We start from the raw sequence: 798 nt of genomic DNA, 5'->3' as shown, positions 1-798 counted from the left end.
CTCTCTCATCCCCAGCCCTGCCTGCAGCTTACTGCAGCCTTTTATATTGGAATCATGGGATTCCTCTCAGGTGGGGCTCATCTTGCAAAGTGGCCCAATGAAGCCCTAGGCTCTCCAGCCCACTGCAAGCCATCCTGTTTCAGATGGAATTAAAATTGCTCCAAATTGGGAGTCAGGTATCTGACTGCCAAGCTGCTTGTTGTCCATTAGTAACTGGACACACACACACATATCCATCTCTCTGCTCCTCCAGGGGCACCGGATCTCCCATGAGGTCCTGCATAGGCAGAATGAGAATGTCTCTCTGGACAGCGACTATATGTTCACAGGCTTGTGGAGTGGGGCTAGTGGATTGACCATGACATGGACCTGACTCCCCAGAGCACCAGCACCACCTGTTTTGTGGATGGAACAGACTGTTCCCAAGGCTCCACTAACTCTTCCCTATCCAGGCACACTGTGCCTTCAACTGCACAGGCCCTGTGCTCAGGCAAATGGCCAGAGCAAATGGGTCTCAGTGCACTCAGTAACAACAGAAAGAACAGTATGCTAACAGTAGTCATAACGCAAATCTAGGTTCTGTGACTCTGTGAAAAGGGACCTGTGCTCTCTCCCCTGGAATGACCATAGGGAATACACCCCTGGCACTGAAATCTCTTCATTGCTGTCACTGTGTCTCTGGGCCATAGGGTATTTACTGCCATGTTTTCCCTGTCAGACGATCACCATCTGGGTGGGGGCAGGATAGAGAGCCCACCCTTAATCTGCTCCTCACCTGCCTACAGCACTGGTGGATCT

Source organism: Mauremys mutica, chromosome 4 (genome assembly GCF_020497125.1).
Source record: "Mauremys mutica isolate MM-2020 ecotype Southern chromosome 4, ASM2049712v1, whole genome shotgun sequence".
Taxonomy (NCBI): Eukaryota; Metazoa; Chordata; order Testudines; family Geoemydidae; genus Mauremys; species Mauremys mutica.
The sequence above is the reverse complement of the archived record's forward strand: the minus strand, read 5'-3'. Positions refer to the sequence as shown.